The 21,663-nt window shown below is 42.7% G+C and overlaps 1 protein-coding gene across 1 annotated transcript in view; it reads left to right on the forward strand.

Annotated features, from left to right (window-relative positions):
- Positions 1-6,771: 6,771 nt before the first annotated feature.
- Positions 6,772-21,663, forward strand: part of Far2 (fatty acyl-CoA reductase 2) — a 104,751-nt gene continuing 89,859 nt past the window's right edge. Inside the window, exon 1 of the mRNA XM_031383945.1 lies at positions 6,772-7,097. The gene's annotated coding sequence lies outside the window, so the exon portion shown is untranslated. The remainder of the gene's footprint in view (positions 7,098-21,663) is intronic.

The raw sequence follows: 21,663 nt of genomic DNA on the forward strand, positions 1-21,663 counted from the left end.
TGTTTTTTGGAGGGGAAACTGGGAAAGAAGAAATTTACATGTAAATAAAGAAAATATCTAATAAAAAATCCAAAAAAAAGAAATTTTTTGATTATCATCCAATGGTCTCTCTAATTTGATAATTGGAGAAATAGATCCAATATTGTACAATCTATATACACTTTCAGCTTGTTTGTTCGTGACAGTGTCTGGCTGTGTAGAACATAAGGGTTTTGAAATCTTGCTTTTCCTATCTCAGCCTCTCTATGAGTAGTATTGTTTATTTCATGTTTTTACATTATACTATGGTTTTCAGAACAGCTTATATATTTCAAAAGTATTTATATACCCAAAAGAAACATAGATAATTAACTAGGGAGGTTGCTTGTAAGAGAGCAACAAAGAGTGAGACTGAATGCTTTGCTTGACGTTTGTAACTCTTGTATCAAGTTTGAAGAAGAGGACTTTATAAGTTACTCTTTTTCTGAGATGAATGCTTTTCCAAACTATCACAGCTAATGAAGTAAATTTTTGCCCTCACCTAATGTCTGTGCCACCCTCCAAGCAGAACCATTGTTCACTGAAACAGTTGGTGAATGACTTTATGTATAGACTATCTTAATACCTACACCATTTCTTAAATGAATGTAACCTGTTCTCTGTGGGCTGAGAATAAAGTCAGCTACTCAAGTCAAATAGCTTTGACCATAGCAGGAAGTCTGTATCCAGAAATTGTGCCTACTATTCATTTCTTGGTGCAGCAGAACTGTCAACTCTCAGCTTAGCTACGATGGCGGTAAAATCCTTTGGTGATGTGAGGGTCATTGAAGTACAGCCTTATTACAATGAAATCCAATGTCTAAAAATTGTTCTTATTTTGGGCTTGTACCACAGTAGAAGCCAAGATTTTAAACTCTACTAAATACAAAACAAACAAAAAGACTTCATATATTTATGTCCATTTGAGAAAATACTAGTAATGATGTACTATTTTGAAATATACAGTTAATATGTTTTGAGTTATTTAAAATTTATATTGAGAAATGTATTTTCATTATTGCTGTAGACGAGCATCTACATAAGAATGTTAAATTGATTGTTGTTTTATATCAAACAACTTTTATAATACTTATGTTTATTGTTATAATATTTAAAAAATTTAAGGAATATAACAAAAAAGATATTGTAGGTATTGAAGGGAGGTCTCTGGGAGGAGTTGGGGTACAAAAGGGAAACAAGAATAGCAATTTAATTCTATTTACTTAAAATATGTTTTTAAATGTTAACAAATTCAGATAAATTGAAATCATGTAACTTTTCTCATCATAATGCAATAAAAGTTAAAAAAAAATAAAAGAAGAGAAAAAAAAGGAACTCACAGATGAAAGAAAAAGTAGTGTGCTTCTGTACTCCAGAGGCAAGTAACAATGGTAGGAAGAAACCTCATGGGGCCCAGGTTCACCTCAGCATCATCCATCCTTACAGAGTCCCCCTACCTTGGAGTGGTGGTACAATTGTGAATATCAAAGACGCCAATGCTATGACTGTATGTTACACACTGAACATCAAGTTTCCAAATAAGTAGATTTGAGTTCCTCAAAAAGAGACTGTCCCAAGTATGCAGGGCTCACTGGGTGTCAACCTTGGCCAATAGCCAGCAACAAAATGAAGACGTGGGTCATAGAATAGCCTAAAAGAGCTGGTTATAAATTCTGTCTACCATCAGCTGGGGAAGAGCTCCCAAGAGAACTCTGAATCACCAATGGGCTGGAGCTAAGAGCAAGAACTTCAGTTACAGGCAGTTAAAGGTTCCTTTTTGCCTGGAAAGCTTACCCACAGGACTTTGAGAGCATGTGTGCACTCCCTCAAACACCAACATGATGGTACATGGTTATTCAGCAACAGAGAACTGATATAGCCACCTTGAACAAGAAGTAAGGTACAGTCTTTCCACTGTGAATTAACATCGTAGGCATGTCACCAGCTTTCTGGTTGTTAAACACTATATTTTTATGGTTTTATGTAGATAAAAATCAAAGCTATTCTGTGATAATACCACCGGAAACTGCATTTACAGAAACAGAAAGCATTGAAGAGTAAGATTCCTGTGAAGCACTAGTTTTTTTTTCATTTAGATCTTAGGTTATTGGCAGAGTGATCTGCCATATGATTTTATGTCTAGAACATCTTGTATTTTCTATCATTAAATATTTGCTGTATAGAGTTGAACAAGATACTAAGCTGTTGAGCAAAGGCGATGGAGAAGCTTTGAAGGCAGAGATTAGTCAGTATGATAAACTGTTTTGTTGGCCAGGAGCAACATGATTTGGCCTTGCACCTTTGTCTTTTCAAGCCTCTGTGAAGATGAGATTGTGTTGGGAGAAACTGCATCCATGTGGGGACCCAGAGCCACACTGCACAGGCTGGAATCCTGTTTCTGGCTTAAGCTATTGGAGAAGATGGTTTGCAAGAACCAACATTCTTAGTATATCTCTCTGCTCAGCCCTTCAAAAGTAGATTAGGAATCTTAAGACAATTCTCACAGCTGCTAAGAATTCTCACACAGTACCTGCACTGAGTCTCCTTCAGAAAAGGCCTGCCAATAATCAGGTGTAAGTAGAGGAGGGTTTGCAGGGGCAACCTCTCCCTACTGTGCTATTGGCTAGTGATGGATTCACAGAGAGGCAGAGGGAGAGAGGATCATTTCTTCCAGTTACAAATCTGCTTGTTACCCCAACAGGCTCCAAGCATTCACTCTGATGGCCTTGGCTAAACTAAAGGGTCACAAAACAAACTTACAAGTGTGAATCTGGGGAAAGGGACAGTTAGGGATTGGAAGGGGGGAGGGTGGGAAGCAGTGGAAGGAAAATGGGGGGGTGGGGACAGAATCCTCAGAAACTGTCAAAAAAATTAATCAGTAAAAAAATTAGGTAAAACCCAGCACTTGGGAGGCAGAGGCAGGCGGATTTCTGAGTTCAAGGCCAGCCTGGTCTACAGAGTGAGTTCCAGGACAGCCAGGGCTACACAGAGAAACTCTATCTCGAAAATACCAAAAAAAAAAAAAAAAAAAAAAAAAAAAAAAAAAAAGGTAAAAATTAGAGAACCATTCAGCCCAACAGTGGGGAGAAGGAACTCATAGAGTCCACCTCCAGTAGAAATACAGGGCATCAAGTGGAGGGATGGGGTTGCCATCCTACAGTCAGAAACTCTAACCCAGAATTGCTCCTATCTAAAAGAACTTCAGGGACAAAAATGGAGAAAAGACTGAGGGAAAGGAGGTCCATTGACAGACCCAACTGGGATCCATCCCAAGGGGAGGCTCCAAGGCCTGACACTATTACTGATGCTATGGTGTGCTTACAGATAGGAGCCTAGCATTGACTGTCCTCTGAGAGGCCCAACAAGCATCTGATTGAGACAAACTCAGATATTTACACCCAACCATTGGACTGAAGTTGGGGACCCCTATGGTTTAATTAGGGAAAGGCTGGAAGAAGCCTAGGAGGAGGGTGACCCCATAGGAAGACCAGCAGTCTCAACTAACCTGGACCTCTGAGATCTCTAAGACACTGAGTCACCAACCAGGCAGCATATGCAAGCTGGTCTGAGATCCTCAACATATGTACAGCAGAGGACTGCCTGGTCTGGCCTCAGTGGGAGAAGATGTGCCTAATTCTCAAGAGACTTTAGGCCCCAGGGAGTGGGGAGGGGGCCTGGCAAGGGATGGAGTGGGAGACATTCTCTTGAAGACAGGGGGGAGGAGGAATGGGATAAGGAACTGAGGGAAGGCAGACCGGGAGTGGGGGCAACGATTGCACTATAAAAAATTAAAAGTAGTGAAAAATAAAAAGTTAATCATGTAATTGTACCCTAAGAAAGTTACATGTATTAATTTCCTGGGACTGGTAGAAATATGAATGGCTTAAGCAACAGAATTTACTCTCTCACATTTCTGGACTTTATAGAGCCACACTATAGGAAGCTGTAGGAAGATTTTTTAGGTTTGGTTTTGGCTCTTCAGCTTCTGGCCGCCATTTGCACTTCTTGGTCTCCTTGGGACCTGTGTCTAACCTCCCCTAGCCGTTCTGTTGTATGCTGCTGATTGGCCATCTGTCTTGGAGCCTCCCTATGTGGCTCAGGATGGTACCACTGCAGAATATCTAGCCACCTGGGCAGAGGCCCATCTCAAGTCAGTCAAACCCACAAGCTCCTTGCCTTGCAAGACCATATGTTTTTTCTAGGCCTCTATTCAGCCCACCAGTTGAAATGTGTTCACATCCTTCTCAAGTATCCTATGCTGAAGCCTCACCCCCAGCACTAACAAAACATGGCCTTCTTTGCTACAACAAGGTTGTTGCAGATGTCGTTAGTTAAATTAAATAAAGATACTGGAGTATGATGTAATTCATCATGACCTATAAGGGAAGTGTGGATGCAGACCCGGGCACACAGAAAGAGACATACGAAGACATAGGCTGGCTATGGTGGCTAGTCTTGGTGTCAGCTAGACTACTTCCGGAATGATCTAAAATTCAAGTAGTTGGGCACACTTGTGAGGGATTGTTCTTGATTGGGTCATTTCAAGTGGGAATACCCACCCCAAACCTTCTAGTGTCAGTTCACATAAAAAGTCATGGAAGAAGAAAGCTTGTCTGCTTTTGTCCGCTTGCCTTCACTCCTGCTGACAAGCTCATCTATCCTGACGCTGAGGCATTCCTTCACTGGTGTTAGAACCGACTTCTTCAGATTACAACATAGACTTAAAGCAAGCAGCTCCCCAGGAGTCCTTGAGATTCCAGCACCAGACTGAGACTGCTGAGACATCCAGCCTCATGGACTGAACCAAACTCTTGGCTTTCCCATCAGGAGACAGCCATTATTAGACTAACCAGAACATAGCCTGTAAACTACTCTAATAAATTGTGTCTGTCTCTGTCTCTATATGAGTGTCTCGTCTCTCTCTTTTTCTGTGTATGTGTGTGTGTGTGTCTGTCTGTCTGTCAGCTCTGTTCCAGAGAACCCTGACTAACACATGGCTTTATATTTCTGCTCCCCAAACTATCAGAGATTGCCAGAAGACCACTAGAAGTACTCAAGAAACTCTCCTCACCCAATGAGCAATCAACCCATCAGACATCTGACCTTAGCCTTGCAGCCTACAAAAGGATGTTTTCTCTAGTGTAAGCCACTCAGCCTACATGCTTTGCAATAGTGGTTCTTACAGACTAACCCACTATACATATGAATACCATTCATATGATAATATTTAAATTATTTTTCTTTTATTTTACAATAATGCTGCATTCACCTATGGGTACTACTCAGGAAGTGAGCCTCTTAATTTCTTATTTTACAAATAACCATAATGAGCAATTAATTCTCCACACATTTCTCATTTTGTACATTCTTTTGGATATTCCCTAATAAATAGAAATCTTCTGTCAAATGGTCTCAAAAAATAAAAAGGAAGTGTGTTGCTAAATTGCTTTCCAAAAAGTTGTGACCCTTGTGTTATCTATGTGACTAGGGATTTTTGCATTTTGTATTTATTTTACAATACTCAGGGGTGAACCTGGGACCTCATTGTGGTAAGCAAGAGGATCATCTACCCCAGAACTACATTCCCAGCCCTTTATTAATTTTCGAGATGGGATCTTCACATTTTTAACCAGGCTGCCCTTGAACTTTTTCAGGTAGCCCAGGGAGGCCTTGAACTTGCCACCCTCCTGGCCTAACATACTGAAGAGCTGGGACTGCAAGTGAAAGATTTCACAGGTTGTTATCATCATTTTCCTGGATGACTTCAGTATACTCACAGAATTTGGATCTGAGGACACATTCAGATATTTTCTTAAGTTGGGGGGGAATGTGTGTGTGTGTGTGTATGTATGTGTGCGCGTGTGTGTAACTGCGTGTTTGTTAGGTCTTGTTCATTTCTCTTGTTTTTACATAGCCACCTATGCAAAACTATTTCTGGTTTACATTTCCTTAAACATACTCAATTAAACAGAGTCTAGAATCAGCAAATTCGAGAGAAGTGTGAAATTTTTAATGGATGGAGTTCCTTGTTTCATTAATTTCAACTTTTCATGATTCAAAGTCGGTGTTTTTACGTGCATGCCACCTGTCATAATGAGAGTTAGAATAATTTGGGAGCCGTATTCCTTCCCATTTTCCTTAACTGACTATAAATTTAGAAGAATACCTTCCATATTGTGCAGAGAACTGGGGTGGGCGTTGGCCCTTTTTCCTCTATTTCTGGTAGAGAGAGAAATCCTGCTCTCCTGCCTGTCCATCATTCTATGACTTCCTGGGCGGCTGCGGGGTTTCTGTCTAAAATGCATCAATAACTAAATATAAATAAATTAAAATTGTTTAAGCTACCAAGAGAAGAAAGAACGCATCTTCTGGGGAAATCCCAGAGATTGCCTCTGCCTGTTTCTCCCACCACCTAGCATCCATGGTCCCTGCCGGCCAGATAGTAAGAATCAGGTTTCTGCTCTCCAAATCCCAAACCTCGTTGTTGCCTTGCCCCCCCACCCCCCAAAACACACACCGGCCACCCCTTGACTGTTTAAAAGCCCTTGAGCTGGCGCATCCGTGCAGGGCTCCTCTGCAGCCTGCATCCACCTGGTGTGTGGTGCGGAAGAGCTGGATAAATGGGATCTGGAGTGCATTTTGCCAGTGCAATAGGAAGTGATCGCTCCTGCAATGAATCAAATCTGACTCTTTCTCTCTCTTCCCCTCCCTCCTTCCTTTGCTTTTCCAGTCAGGGCGCCATCCCAGCTAACTTTCCCCTCACCCAACAATGCACATCAAGGGGGAACACACCCGAAGCCCAGGCGATGCCAATGCCATCCTCAGGGCCAGTGCGCCCGAGGCCCCTGCACTCCTCCCGCCCTGGCAGAGGCCTCGGCTGGGCGCCCAGCAGCGACCAGGAAGGTCGGAGGGAGGGTGCGCTCCTCCCGCCCCACACCCAGTCTCTGAGCCGGATATATAGAGAGTCACGTTTGGGAGCCGGGAGAGCAGAGGCGCGGTTCAGAAAAGCTCCAGAGCCTCCTTCATCTCCGGGAGGATTGTGACCAGCAGCCGGCAAGACACCCGCACTGAAGCAGCAGGTACCAGGAAGAAGAGCGGGCGGGCGGGGAGGCCAGAAGGTTAGGCTAGGGGGACCTGAAGACTGTGGCTGCAAAGCAGGCAGGCGCCAGGAGAGAAGTGGTTGGCCCTGCCGCGTCCCTAGCCACTCACAGTCCTCCAGAGTACTGTAGATTCTAGGTATCTCTGAGTCTGCTAGGTGAGGTGCACAGCCATTGGAAAACCTGGAAGAGCTGAGCAAGGTGAACATAGGGACCTCTTAGTAGTAAACGGGGACCAAGGGACAGAGCTATCTGATTGGTCCCACCCAAGCCTTCCTGGTCCAGGAAGACAGCATATATTTCCAGGCCACATGTACAATGGTCCCCTTTCATGTACTCCCTTACCCCCAGCCCACCTCAGGCTGTGAGCATCCAGACCCTTACTTAGAGATTCTTAGGGTCATAAACCCCAGGCTGAAATGGGCTTCGGTATCCAAATAGGTCTGTCCCTGGTCAGAAGTTTCTGACTTCCTCCAGTGACTTGGGCATCCTGGAGAGAACAAGGGGGTAGGTGCCAGGGCCTCCAGCTAGGACAGGTGGCTTGAGGAAGGCTGTTCACACACCCCTGGGGAAGAGATTACCCCCAAGCAATTGCAGTCAGTACAATTCATGCCCAACCTAAGAATGCCTTCCCCCTGCAAGGCTCCTGACCCGTTTCCTTCCTGTCTCCTTTTGGGGTAAGATTATGAACAATTTTTTGTCTTCCATACATTATTTACCTACTGGTGAGCTATCTCGATTATTATCTCTTTATCTGCAAGACTCTGGCTACCTTTTGAGTCATGCTGAGTGAGTACTCCATTGTTTGTGAGCAAGGAACTAAGTGTGCAGGAAACTCAATAGGGTTGTGCATTTCTGCTTGCTTGCTTGAGGCCGTATCTAGAGTTTGACATTGCAAAGGGACATGTCAGACTCAGCCTGTTAGTTTGTCTCTCTGCTTCTCCATCTATGTGATTTGACCTGAGGCCATAGTTCCTCTAAGTCATAAAATAGGGCAAAGAGATTAAATAAAATTTAAGGCGGCTTACAAACGGCATAGGTACTCATTTCAGCAAACTTCACATCTTGGGCTTTGAAGGTGTCTAGAGATAATCAAGAGGTTTCTCCTGACCAAACTTCAAAGACAGTGGTTTCGCTCATAGTGTTTCTGAAGGCCTGTGTCTTTGCCTTACTCTATTCCCCTTATTCTAAGGGCATCTCCCACTCCTATCTTAAGGGATTCCCCCCTCACTCCAAATGGTAATGTTAGGCTGCAATTGTCCATCAGAGAGAAGCAGGTCATGGTGTTGCTGGTCAGCATCAATACCACCCAGGGAGGATAAGTGATGAACTCTCCAAAGGAAACAAAATGTAGTCCAGCTTCTGAAGAGGGGCTGCTTCAGAGGGGCTGAGAAGTCAAGTCGATAGCCTGTCTTTGTGTATCACTTCGGTTCATCAAGACCATATCATCTTGGGGACTGCAGAGATGGTTCAAGGGTTGGGAGCCTTTGCTTGCTTGTCTTAGTTAGGGTTACTATTGCTATGAAGCGACATAACCACAGCGACTCTTATAAAGGAAAACATTTAATTGGGGTTGGCTTACCAGCTTAGAGGTTTAGCCCATTGTGGTCATTGCAGGAAACATGGCAGTGTGCAGGTAGACACAATGCTGGTGAAGGAGCGGAGAGTTCTAATTCTGGCCACAGGGAGGGAGAGTGATACTGGAACTGGCTTGAGCATTTGAAACCCAAAGCTCACCCTCAGGGACACTCTTCCTCTAAGGCCATACCTCCCAATCCCACTCCCTAAGGATCCAAATATGATTCTGTGGGAGCCATTCTTATTCAAACCACCACAGTGCTCTGGCACAGAATCTGGGTTTTCAATTCCTAGCACTTATGTGGTAGCTTACAAGCATCCACAACTCCAGTTTTGGGGTATGCCCTCCTCTGGCCTGTTTGGGCACCTGGCATTATTGCCAGTATATGTACAGGCATGCAGGCAACATACTCATACATATAACATAAAGAAATTTAAATAAATAATTTTTTTTTTAAAAAAAGGAATAGCTACCCTATCATTTTCCTTCTTTTCTCTTGAAGATCCATGTTATACTTCCTTCTGGCAGCATTTGGTCAGCCTTAAGAATTCATGTTTCAATCCATTCATTCATTTTTTTTGACAGGGTCTCATGTAGCCCAGGCTGGCCTTGAACTTTGTATGTAGCTTAAAATGACCTTGAGTATATATAGCCTTCTTGCTTCTACTTCTGGAGTGTTGACATAAAAGGCATGCACCACCATGCCCAGTTTATGCAGTGCTGAGGGTGAGTCCAGGGCTTCTGTGTATTAAGCAAGCTTTCTCCCATCCGAGCTACATCCACAGGCCCAAAAGGTTTGACAAGCGCCATTGCAAGAGGACCATACCAGAGACCACCAGCCTGCTTGCTCCCACCAGCATGTCCTGATGCTGAGGCTCTATGGGAACATTTACTAGTGGTGAGCATGCATACTTCATGTTTGTGTTGTTCACAGACCATTCTGAATATCTGATTAAAAGGTATAGAATGTGTAATACACTTGCAGAAGGTCACAGCTTTCTGATATGCAAACATCCACATTTCACGCATTCATCCAGTCTTCGTGGGACAAGCTTTGAGAAATTCACACTCAAAAATTGAGCTGAACTCCACATCTAGAATTTCAAATAACTTTCCAGATGTCTATGAACAACATGAAACATGAAGAGTTAACCTTGGATCTTATGATCATAGTGATGTGAGGCTTCACATCATCACTTCACACTGGGTTCTCATCGTCCCCTGACCCCAAATCGACAGCCCATTCTAGAGATTACTCAGTAGTGGAGTTTCCTCACATCAACCCTAATTCAAGTGAGTTCCCTGTAAGAGCTAATGTTAACCTGTCACATACCCAAGCGCAGATGACTTCCTGGAATACTGGGGGCCTGTGATTCTTGTGAGATAGCAAGTCATATGTTTTCACTTCAATAAACAAGGCTGGTTGCCTCAACTGTTCAGAATGTGCTTGATCACACGTAGATTCACAGGCGGGCAGGAGGTACGTCAGGATGCATGCTTACCTCTGACTGGAAGAAGGTAGAAAGTACCATAGCCTTGTGGTGTTTTCCTTTATGAGCACCCGGCTGAACTAAAATCAGGGTTATTTTCTAAGAATTCCAGGTATGGACCTAGGGAGTGTTCATCTTCCCAGCAGTACTAAATAAAGTTTGGTTTAACTGGATAATTGTGGAAGTGGGCATTCTCCTCGAGATTTTTTTTTTTCTGCTTCCTTGGGAGCCTTTGAACACATCGTTAAGCCTTCCTTAATCTCAATTTCTTTACTGGCATGAGCATGATACTTTATCTTAAAGGTATTTGTATTATCTTTGGGCAAAGGAGAGATAATTAGACCATGCATGGTAGAACATATGAGTAACTCAGCACTCAGGAAGTGGAGGCAGCAGAATAAGGAGAATAAGGCAGTCCTCTGCTACACAAGATCTAGGTCGACCTGACTAGACTGAGAAGGGAGTGAGCTAAGAGTTCCAGGTGAGTCCACCATCTTGAGCAGCTTCATGCTACCAACATCAGTGTAAAGCGAGCCTCTTTACTATGGGTTTTAGAAGAGAATTGATCAAGCTCCTTTAAGGGCTTGTGCAACCTATAGACCCCTTATATCTTGGTAATAAAAAGAATCAAATGAAAAATGGCTAAGTAGTAGAGTTTGATATTTTAAATATTGATTAAATGTTACATGTACAAGACTGGAATTGTGAACCAAATGCCAAGGACAACTTCTTGGAAGATGATTGCTAAGCTGAACTAGTGCTTGGGTCTAGCTCATCCTCAGACCCAGCAGTGACTGAACAGTGTGAGTTGCTGGATAATATTTTCTTTAGTCATGTTACTATCCCTTGAATCATTTAATTTTGAAAATCCATGCACTTAAAATCTTGACTAAGTTACCTTTTAAATGTCTAAGAGCTGTCAATCAATTCAAATCAGGGCCATTTTCTGGGAATTCCAGGTATGGACCTAGGCAGAGCTCATCTTCCTGGCCAGTACTACATAAAACTTGCTTTAATTGGATAATTGTGGAAGTGGCCCAGCTTATCCCTTACCAGGATGTCCTTTGTAACTCTTGTGCCCACTAAGGAGGAACCGAGAAGCCGTCTCCCTTCTCTCCGATGTGGGACTTTTTCCTTTCTTCCACAGAGCTTCCTCAAGCATTGCTTTAGTGGAGACCATTGAAGGCTTCTCAGTCAGAGGCTCTGCTGATCTATATTTAAAAAAGTAAATCTACATCAAAGCCAATAAGGAGAAGGGACTGGAGGAATGAAGGATTGGAATCAGAGAGAATTCAGGGCAGAATGCTGTCAAGAAAAGGCAGAGATAGCAAGGACTTGCTGAGCCTTGAGGATCATTTGCAAGTCTTACTGGGTCCAGGGATAGTGGACTCACAGGGAGGGAGACAGCTGGAAGACTCTTGAGATCAATGCTTCAGCAGGTAGTGCTGAGTTCTTAAAGACTTTTACTTGCATGTTTTATTTTTAATTATGTGTATGAGTGTTGGGTGTAGATAGGAGTGTCAGTGGAAGCCAGAGTATCAGATGCCCTGGAGCTGGGATTAGGGGTGGTTACATTGCCCTGGGTGCTGAGACCCAAACTCTGCAAGAGCAGTCCTTATGCCTCAACTGAATCTTCTCTCCAGCCCTGCTGATGGCTTAAATCCACAGCAGCGGGTTCACTTCCACTTCATTTACAGAGCCCATAACAAGGACAGGAAAACAGAGCAGAACCAGAGGGATGCTGGCAGAGCAGATAGAGTTTAAGAAAGGAAAGGGGAAAAGTTTACATTTCAGGCTCGTCTGCTGTTTGAATTATTTTTAAATCCACACTTGCATTTTATAATTTTTAAAGGTTATCACTATGACAGATATAGCTTCTATTTTTCTCACTTGAGCTTAGATTGGATGCGGTATAATTTCCTAAAATGGCAAAAACTAGGGAAGACAGGACTGAGCCTCATCAAAGGGTTTGTTCTAAAACACAGCTCACCTCCTCTCTCAAACCCTTCTCTTCTCCTTCCTCTCAGCAGCTGTACTCCCCAGACTGTCATTTGTGGAACAGTAGTTTCTTGGGATATTAACAGTTAAGTGAAGGAAAAGGACAAAAAAAAAATTTTGATGATCATATAACTCCAAAAATGCTTAACTTAACCCAGTTAAGCAGTTTTACTACAGGATTCCTCAGAGCCCACAAAATACTAATGAAGACTGAGAATGTCTCTTGTGACATTTCCTAAACCTATGCCCTTCAAATGTCTCTGGTGGAACATCTAACAGAGTCAGCATTTGATAAATCACCGTGTTGGGAATCCTGTGGGAAGCACTGTCCTATATTAACAGATTTAGCCTTTAACATCCATTGCTCTCTGTTAACTGTTAGCTGCTCTCCACTCTTCAATGCATTTTCCTTGGGCAAAGCAGAGGCACTGCATCTGCTCAGCACAGTGGATGCGAATATGCTTCCACATGAATGAGCAGGACCTGCAGTCTGGTTGGAAGGAAAACATCTTCTTGTTTGTTTTCAGTATCTGCTTTCCTGTTGAGGTTCAGCCTGTTGGCATCTGTAGGTGAGGGTCTTAGGAGTGGTGAAAAATTTCCAGGCAGAGCCTTCAGCTTCTCTCATTCATGTTTTCATCTTCTGGGCGGGCGTCACCTGAGATTTAAAATCTACCGGACTGACAGAAGTGGTGTGGGCATTTAGGCAGTAATGGGTTGTAAGTGTTACGCATCCTCTCCCTGTTGTCTGTACTATACTGACAGTGGCCGCAGGCAGAAGTGCAGTCTGTGATTGGAGAAACCCGTGATGGTGACAGTTCTTCAAAGAGGTCCACACAGAATTAGATCTTCTGGTTTCCTCTGCTCTGAACTCAAGCCCAAGTATTTGGCTTCTGACTTTATATATCTTTCAAACTAGAAATGGTTCTTACATTTCTTTGGAAATTAAAAATATCAAGAACATTATTCTGTGACATAGCTAAATTATATGGAATTTAGATATCAGTGTCCATAAATAAAGTTTTAGTAGAAACTAGCTGGCCCTAACCTCATACTATTCATGGCTACTCTAGAGTTCCAGTTAGTGAATGTGACTGCCAAAGCCTGGGAGATTTACTCCTCTCCCTCCCCTCAGCTCCTACACTGGCTGGTGATCTGAGTTTAATACCAACCACTTTGTATCCATTTGTTTCTGTGCATTAAGGGTAGAAAGTCAGGTAGGTAAGTTGACTTCCTAATTTGGCTCCTCAGCTAGCCATTCTCTATGGATGACCAGTGTAATTAATGACTGCAAGCCTCATGAAGAACCCTTCAACCTGAGGAGACAGCTTTTAAGCTACTCAAACACCTAAATTCATCCAGGACAAATGTGATCCAGGCTAGGGATGCCACTCCGCTCAGTGATAGAACACTTGCCTAGCATGTATGAGGCCCTAGGTTAGCTATCACTCCCCACCCTACTGCGGGGACAGGACAACATTGAATAAATATAACTACAACCTCAGGTGCAGGAGGAAGCCAGTCCTGACATTGCTGCTGAAGTCCTTCCTCTGAGTATAGATTAACCAGGAGTACCCTTTCTAGACTTTTATTTCAGCAACAGGTAAAATCTCTTCTTCATAACAGACACTTTTCCATGTCAAGAGTAGTAATTTGGAGATGATAGAAAAATGTTTCTTTGTTCCAACTCCACATGGTGGAGAGGGTGTAAGGATTACAAGGTAGCCAGCATGACTTGGGCAAGGAACTTGGAGGGCCAAGGTCACATCATAGCGTGTAGGATCAGAAAGTAAAGTTCTGAAGCGCCATGCTTAGCCAGCCCATAGCTGCCACAAAGTTAGCCTAACCAGCATGCTTTGTGGTACGCATTCACCTGGAAACCAGGTTGCCATTCTGCACCCTTTCAACACTGTACTCCGGAGGAGAGACAAGGCTTTAAAATGGAAGTAGGTTTTAGATGAGGTCTTTCCCCCATACCTGTCCCACTTCACTCTGTTCCTGAGTTGAGAGGGTTAGAGAGCACAGGTTGTGGATCTAACAAGTGAGGCTTGGCCACCCACCTTCAATATGCCCACAAGAGAGACAGTAGTGAAAAACGGAGAAATGAGATTTGTTCAATGTGGCTAAGCTGGGAAGAGAAACAAGAGAAGTCAAGAAGTGTCTCCAAGTTCTTGGCTTGAAGTTTAGATTTAAAACAGAAGACAGGAAGTATAGCTAGGAGGGTCGCAACAAGGATTGGCCCTACCCACCTTCATTGTCCCAGCTCCAGTCTCTCCTGTAAGGTCTGACAAGTTATAGGAACCTTGTGAAATCTTTTCTTTAAAGGCAAGTTCCTCTTCTGGCTGGCACCAGAGTTCAGCCTTTTCCTTCACCCAGCATGTGATTCCTAGGGAAATTCCAATTTCTTGAAGACTATTGTTCCAATAGTCTGATAGCCATAGGGAGGGGCACCAGTGTCTGTTTAGGACATCTGCTCCCTGCCAGGACAGTTATAATTCTGCACCTGAACCAGAGCAAAGAGGGTAACATATTTCTTTATGTAGTAATAATGTAACTAAGTAAATAATGAACAAACTAGTCTTGCCATAATTGTCAGGCATGGAGAGTCACCGTGGTTCACAGCAGTACAGTTTCAGACATGGTTTATGAAAGGTCTTATTAGAGCTTTCACCCTTAACCTCTGAGTAGAGCAAAACTGTTTTCAAGCCACAGTTGATACAATGTGTCTCTTATGTTTTTTGAACTTAATATGTTTTAGGGGATTTTTTTGCTTTTGTTTTTGTTTTCAGAAACAAGTTTTATTATATTCTTTTAAATTTTAATTTTTGAGATTATATTTTATATAAATTGTATTATATTATATCTATTGATTAAATAAATATAATAACTTTGAGATTATATCATTTCTTCCCTTTCCTCCCTCCAAACCTTCCTATATGTCATTCCTTATTTTTTTTCAAATTTATCACCTCTTCTCTCATGAACTGTCATTACATATTCTCATTCTCCCTCTCCTTCTCTCTCCTTCTCTCCCTCTCCCTCTTCCTCTTCCCCTCTCTCTCCTTCTCTCCCTCTTCCCCACATCTACCTCCTCCCTCTCCCCCTCTTCCTCTCCCTCCCTCTCCCCCTCTTCCTTCCCTCTCCCTCCCCCTTATCCCCTTCCTTCCCTCCCTCCCCCTTCCCCTCCCCCCTCTCTCTTACAAATGAATAAATCCAACCTGCTTAGTCTATATAATGTTACTTTTATGTACCTTTTCAGGGCTGACCATTCAGTATTGGATAACTAGTTAGTATGAATTTCCCTGGGGTAGAGTATTTCTACCATTCTCAGCATCCCTTAGTTGCCTGTAGTTATTTTGAGTTCTCATGACCATCCTATTCATATTGTCATATCTATGGGTGTCCTCATTGCTTAGCTCAGGTTAGAGAGTCATGTTGGTGAGAATTTATAGATATAAGTTTCTAATATTCCTAGGAGACTCAGCCTCAGTGAGCTAAGCCTGACTGGAAGCCTCTGCCCTTGAAGACTAGCTTTCATGGTGCCAGAAGACACCATGCAATATACATTAACATATATAATATACATTAGTAGAAGCTGTTATCTCTCTAATTGGTTTTAAGATCTGCTCATCAAGAAGGTAGTCATGCTTGATACTGGAAACCTAGCTAACTACGTAGGACTACTAAAGTCATGGATCTTGGAGGAGAATCTACAGCCACCACTTTACTAAACCAGAATAATCCCTGACTACAATTTAAACATTTGTCCTTATTCTCACAGATAAATGTGGTCCTTGTCTCTCATGAAAGACACTGTTTTGTTTTTATGACATTTTTAACTTCCCTGACTTCTCCAGAGATGGTCCCTAATACAGTACACCAAAGTCCTGAAGATGGGGAGAACAGCTAAGGAATTCCTGGGGATTTGTTGTGGAAAAAGCAAAAAATATCTATTTATCCTCAGTAGAGCCATTGTTAGTCCAGCAACGTCACTGGAGAAAAACAGGACAACCGCAGGTGGCAAAGCAAATACTCTTGAGAGCCAAAGGACCAGACAAAGCCATTGTAGAAATGCCCTGAATTCTAGGTCATCTTCCTTAATGATGCATTGTTCATGAGAGGTCACAGTCCACAAAAGTCAGCACATGCCCAGGTGTATTGAGATCAGGATGCATGGAAATTAGGAAGATCATTAAATTATGTGTCTGGCTTCAATATACTTAAAACTACTTATGTACTCTAGGGAAAGTTAAAGCCAGCAACTCATGAGAATATAGTCAAGATAACCTGGTGATTTGAAGGTGTTAATTTTCCTCAACAGAAATGGGTACCTTTGTTGCTGCTGTTGTTGTTGCTGTTGTTGTTGTTGCTGCTGCTGTTGTTGTTGCTGTTGCTGTTGTTGTTGTTGCTGCTGCTGCTGTTGTTGCTGTTGTTATTGTTGCTGATGCTGTTACTGTTGTTGCTGCTATTATTGTTACTGTTGTTACTGTAGTTGCTGTTATTGCTGTTGATGCTGTTGCTGTTGTTACTGTTGTTGCTACTGTAGTCACTGTTGCTGTTGTTGCTGTTATTATTGCTGTTGTTGCTGCTGCTACTATTATTGTTGTTGTTGCTGCTGCTGTTGTTGTTGTTGTTACTGTTATTGTTGCTGCTGTTGCTGTTGTTGTTGTTGGTGGTGGTGGTGGTGGTGGTGGTATTTTACCAGCGACTTGTATTTGTCAAACTCTCTCCTTAATGGAATTACACCACTTCTTTTTTTCTCTTCTGCTATTTTGTTTCAGCCCTATCAGAGGTAGTGACTATACAAGTGTTATTCGAGATCTTTAGGATCACAGGATTGTGCTTTGGGTAAATTTAGATCTTAGTTTCTCTTAGAATGAAACTTTGTTTTTCAAACTGAACTTCTCTGAATCCCTATTACCCTGAACTACAACCTCCTGCCTACAATACATAGCACTTACTACATATAGTTCATCTTTATAAAAGAATATTCACATCTCAAACTGTATATTGTTTGAGGTCCGTTCTTATATTTGGTTAAATTCTTTTATTTTATAAAAAAGAAAAAACCTTCTATTTACTGTGTGCATGTAGACTGCAGCTCAAATCTTGTGACCACAAACCACTGGAGCATATTACTTAGCTCTGCATTCATGGTGAACATCTTCTAATTTTGAACCATGTTAGTCATCAATTTAAAAACATGGAATGCTAGTAGATCCTTACTTACTCTTCATCCTCCTGTCTAGCATGCATGAAGTCCTGGTTTTGATCACTAGTGCTGCAATTATGGTAGTGGCTGAGATAGAGGCAGGACCAGGAATTCAAAGTCATCACTGGCCACATGCGTAGTTAGAGCCCAGCCTGGGATACATGAGGCTGTTTACAAGCTAACAAAAGGATGTAATGGAGGCTGTGCTGAAAGGCAATACTAGAAATTGCATTGGGAGGACTTCTCCTTTACCAGAAACTCCACTGAGAGGAATCCCCTTTACCTAGCACAGGCTTTTGCTGAAGTTGTCCTCACATCTACTCTTCCCTGCTCTCTTTTTCTCCAAATCTAACAGACAAGAGCTTGTATTCTCCAACTTCCTCCTTTGTATCTGTCTTTAAAGATAGGCGCACAAACCCTCCGTATCTAAGTAATTATCTGCTGATAGTGGTGGGGAAAATGAGAGAGGAAGGACAAAATTAATGCCTGTGGGGAAGTCACAAAACTCCTGGAATGGCAGAGGGTGAGCAGTTAGAAGCTGCCCAGTGAGGGGATGAAGGGAGCTCTGTTGTATGAAGTCAGCCCTCTAGATTGCTGGAGACTAAACAAAATGAGTCCTCATCTATCTATGAGGGTTGGTACAGTGGAGTTCTTAGAAGTCTTCTTCGACCAGCTAAGAACCAGTGCATCAGGAGCTATGAGTGAACAGGTATGGACTGGTATAGAGCAGGTGTGGACTGCTATGGACTGGAGTGAACAGGTGGGAACTGGAGTGAACAGGTGTGAACTGGAATGAACAGATGTAGACTGACTGAGTAACTTGTGTGCACTAGCGTGGAACAGGTGTGAACTGGTGTTGACTGGTATAGGCTGGTGTGGACTTGTATAGAACAGGTGTAGACGGGTGTGGCCTAGTGTGGACTGGTATAAAACAGGTGTGGACTGGCATAGACTGGAATGAATAGGTGTGGGCTGGAGTGAATAGGTGTGGACTGGAGTGAATAAGTGTAGACTGACATGAACTGGTGTGGACTAGTATAGAACAAATATGGACTGGTGTGGACTGGTAATACAACACCATCAGAGTATTTTTGTCATCATTAGGACAGTCCACTTGCTTGAAATATGTACCACCTAATTCAGGAAGTACAATCAGCAAATGCCCAAGTCACCACCTTCTTTCCCATACTGTGATTTAGACAGGTAAAGCCTTGGTGGGACTCTTACTCCATTAAGAATACTTGTGTTTGTCTTCATTGCAGACACTCATAGCCATTTTCTAGTTTCCAATGCCTCCACCTAGATAGGTCTTAGGTTTTCCTCTAAAGAGACATTGATACTTGAATCCCTGAACTGAAGCAAGCTGCTTTTTCCTCTTCTTTCCCCTTTATCTCTGACCCTTCCCAGCCCTGGGCATCAGTGAGCCCTATTCCCACATCCTTTATGGTGTGTTGCTGGTACCACGCTGACCATGAACTGTTCAAAGTTGCTTGGCAGACTCCCCAGCCATCCCTCAGGGAAGGGAAAGGAGGCAGAAATACTAAGTGGTCTTAAGAAGAGGCCTCAAAAGGGGGAGGATTGGGAGGAGGGTGGAAAGGACTCAAGGCTCAGCCAGGGATTGGAGAGGGATGTAAATGAAAGCTGTTGACTAGGCATGTTCTTGCTACCTGACCACCAAGTGTGTTTATTGTGATGAGTGTAAGTCGGCACACACTGAGCCCTAATGGTTGATAGGAAAGTAGCAGAAAAGATTTCAAGTGTGCTTTCATAAGGTAAAAAGCAGTACTCTGCATTTTCTTAGAAAACTGTTGGCAGCTGCTGCTTGCTCAGGGCTCACATCTGCAGCCGTGTGTCACTTCAGTAGAGCAGGAAGCATGTCCTGGTTTCTTTTTTGCTTTCTTGGTACTGGTTTGTGAGAGACAGAAATATTACTACAAAGATGAATGGAAATGAATTGTCCATTTTCTGTCTGTTTCACATTGGAAACCATTAGTCACTGGTTTTCCTAAGTCACAAGCTTGTGGTTTCAAGCTCAAGGTGGCCCTGGTGGCACCCTGGTGGACCCTGGTGGCACGTCTCACAAACAGGGAAGAGTGGGTCTATCAGTGATGGCTGGCTAGACTCACCACTGATGCTCACAAAACATTCAAGTATATGTTGATGTGTCACAAAAACTGTCCCGTTTGCCCTAGAGATTCCATAGCACACACAGAGAAACCAAGACCCATTACCAGGCAGACATTACTATTAGAATATAGCCATTATAGAGCACAACTTCACATAAGAGAGATATTTCCAACTCAAAAAAAAAATATCTACCTTGAGAGATCTAGTATGAAAGATACATCAGTTATTAAAACACTCCAAATGTGTTTGGATGCCATAGCCATATTGAGCTTTAAAGTAGATTCCTGTTTCTAAGAAAACTATTCTATGTTCAGTTCTAATAACCCAACTTCTCATGAATAGAGCTATGGGTTTGTATTTATGACTAAGAGTTTTGAAAATAATCACACTCATAGATAAAAATGAAGAGCTTGGAACTTGACAAGCCCTACTTGTAGGTTGTCAGAGTTGTGCTGCTGTAATGTGATGGTCAAAAGAAGGAAGGAAGAAAAAAAGGAAGGAGAGAAGGAAGGAAGGAAGGAAAGAAGGAAGGAAGGAAGGAAGGGAGGAAGGAAGGAAGGAAGAAAAGGAGGAAAGAAGGAAGGAAGGAATTTAATCCTAGCACTAGGGACCAGAGGCAGGAGAATCTCTGTGAGTTGGAAGCCTGCCTGCTTAACATAGTTCCAAGACATCCAGGACTAGGTAAAGAGACTCTGTCTTTAAAAAAAAAAAAAAAGTTAGTAATTATCAAATGTGCCCTAAATGCTATCTTACAAGAGAATCAGGAAGCAAACTAACACTTGGTTGGAGCTTTCTCATGACTGATAGCCACCAGAAGACTTCAGTGTCTTTCAGTAGACTTGAGAGAACAGGTTGATTATATCCATAGTCAAGAGCAGAGAGCAGTGAAGTGATTCTACACTGTGTCAAGTTGGCATTCATCACAGCCCTTGGCCTTTTCCTCAGCCAATCACTAAATCTCTTTATTCCTGTTTGATCTCACAGGGTTCTTGTGAAAAAAAGACTAAGATGTGTATGTAAAACGCATTATGGTTCACTAATGTAAGAGTTGCTGGTGTGAGTATAAAGTGCACTGGTTTTGTTTTATAAAATGGAGAGCCAGGATATGTTTTGTAGAACCAGGGATGGTGAGGTTGGAGGGGCCTATGCTGAGGCATCCCTTCTCCCTGATGTACCAGCCATATGACCGGTATAGTATAGAATAGAGTTTATTTAGGGCATGGGGAGAGGAGTTGAAAAGGGAGTAGAGACAGAGAAAGACAGAGACAGAGACAGAGACAGAGAAAACTAGAGGAGAGGCTGGCCAGGAACACTTAGGGGTGGGTGTAAGAGAGGTTAGAAGAGGGTCAGGGAAAGAAGAGAGTCCGAGAGAAAGAAGGAATGGAGAGAGTAAGAGAGAGTGAAGAGTTCAAACAGCCCCTTTTATAGTAAGTGAGACCTACCTGGCTATTGCCAGTTAACTGTTGGGCGAAGCCTAAAAAGAATGTTAGCAGTTACTGAACACCAGTGAAGGCTGTATGTGTGTCTGTGTGTGTGTCTGTCTCTGTGTGTGTGTGTGTTCTATGCATAGATAATAGCCACAATTTCACACAGTCCTATGCTTCATAATCCTCCCCATTGTTAACTGTATTTTATACTCCTTGGAGGACTTTTATATGCATCCCAAAATATGAGTCAGTGGGAGTCTTCTTTGACCATGTCATCAACACAGGATTTCTCACCCAGAGGAAATCTGTTTATGGTCAGCTGTGCCCCAGACCTTTCCGTGGTGTTTAATTTTTAGCTCCATTCTGTTCCCACTCCTAAGAGTATCCTTGAGAGCAAGTCACAGAGTTCCCCAGAGCTGCAACCTTGCATCTCTGTCCACTTTTATTTTGAGCACCAAAGATTTCTATTTTTAGAAAACTGCAGAAGAGGCCAACTCTCATCTTAACACTGTTCTGCACCGTGTTACATGAGATTTCTATATATGAGTGTCACACTTGTGTAAGAACTCTGTTTCCAGAGCTTCTTTCTCACTCTGTTCTAGGTCAGTAACACTGTTGCTCATTTGATTCCCCATTACACACATGTAACCACATAGGGAAACATACCTTTCTTGGTGTGGGTAGCTTCCTGTTCATCTTAGCCCCTCCTCTTTGTAGC

The sequence above is a fragment of the Mastomys coucha genome, unplaced genomic scaffold (assembly GCF_008632895.1).
Source record: "Mastomys coucha isolate ucsf_1 unplaced genomic scaffold, UCSF_Mcou_1 pScaffold20, whole genome shotgun sequence".
Taxonomy (NCBI): domain Eukaryota; kingdom Metazoa; phylum Chordata; class Mammalia; order Rodentia; family Muridae; genus Mastomys; species Mastomys coucha.